The sequence below is a fragment of the Kryptolebias marmoratus genome, linkage group LG2 (assembly GCF_001649575.2).
Source record: "Kryptolebias marmoratus isolate JLee-2015 linkage group LG2, ASM164957v2, whole genome shotgun sequence".
Lineage (NCBI taxonomy): Eukaryota > Metazoa > Chordata > Actinopteri > Cyprinodontiformes > Rivulidae > Kryptolebias > Kryptolebias marmoratus.
In genome coordinates, this window is record NC_051431.1 from 34,329,575 (window position 1) to 34,331,088 (window position 1,514).

Genomic DNA, 1,514 nt, shown 5'->3' on the forward strand with positions numbered 1-1,514 from the left:
TCTTCTGTTTTCACATTATGTGTGATATATAAGCATCTTCACTACAGCTAAATAATGCTATTTCTATTTGTTTTTGGACTGATGACAGCATTAGGCATGCAATAAGATGTTAACAGTGTGTGGTTTCCACATGTCAACCAGTACATAAACAGCAGACACATGTAGGTCTTCACAAGATGGCTGCCAAAAATCTTGGTTAGAGCCGTAACTGGCCATTCCAGAGTTTCTATAGTTCAGTGGCTGGAACATTTGAGGTGGCTTTACTTTGTCAGTTTGACACCCTCTTCTTCACAATCTGTGCCATTTTAACATAAATACTTGTACCTCTCATGGTTAGACTGCACACTTTGCTGGTCTAAAACAGAAGTGTGAGGATTTGACGATTCTCCGCCATCCGGTGTCTCCGTGGGGGTCGTCAGGGACGACGCCTTACCATCCGGTGTCTCCGTGGGGGTCGGCAGGGACAACGCCTTACCATCCGGTGTCTCCGTGGGGGTCGGCAGAGACGACGCCTTACCATCCGGTGTCTCCGTGGGGGTCGGCAGGGACGACGCTCCACCATCCGGTGTCTCCGTAAGGGTCGGCAGGGATGACGCTCCACCATCCGGTGTCTCCGTGGGGGTCGGCAGGGACGACGACGCTCCACCATCCCGTGTCTCCGTGGGGGTTGGCCGTGACGACGACGCCTCACCATCCCGTGTCTCAGTGGGGGTCGGCCGTGACTCCGTTCTGCTCCGCCGAGGGTCCAGGGGGACGCCTCGCTCCGTTTTGCTCTGCCGAGGGTCCAGGGAGACGCCTCGCTCCGTTCTGCTCCGCCGAGGGTCCAGGGGGACGCCTCGCTCTGCTCTGCTCCGCCGAGGGTCCATGGGGACACCTCTCTCCGCTTTGCTAAGCCGAGGGTCCAGGGGGACGCCTCGCTCCGCTCTGCTCTGCCGAGGGTCCATGGGGACGCCTCGCTCCGCTCTGCTAAGCCGAGGGTCCATGGGGATGCCTCGCTCCGCTCTGCTAAGCCGAGGGTCCAGGGGGACGCTTCGCTACGCTCCGCTCCACCAAGGGATCGAAGGGACGCTACGCTCTCCTCTTTGCCACCGAGGGTCCGGACCGACGCCTCCCCTAGTCTCTGAGGGTGTCATCGAGGATGCCGTCGTCGAGGATGCCGTCGTCGAGGATGCCGTCGTCGAGGATGCCGTCGTCGAGGATGCCGTCACCTCAGCGCTGCTCCACCGAGGGTCTGGGTTGACGCCTCGCTCTGCGCTGCTCCACCGAGGGTCGGGATTGGCGCTTCGCTCAGCTCAGCCACGTCGAGCGGTACGCGCTGCGCTCTGTCCGCCCGGCTCTCGCCTGCTTGGTCCACGTCAGCCCGGCTCTCGCCTGCTTGGTCCACGCCAGCCCGGCTCTCGCCTGCTTGGTCCACGTCAGTTTGGCGCTCACCCGTTCCGCCGAGGACGGCGCCCAGGCCGCCCTCCTGAACTCTTGCTCTGCCGAGGACGGCGCCCGGGTCGCCCGCCTGAACT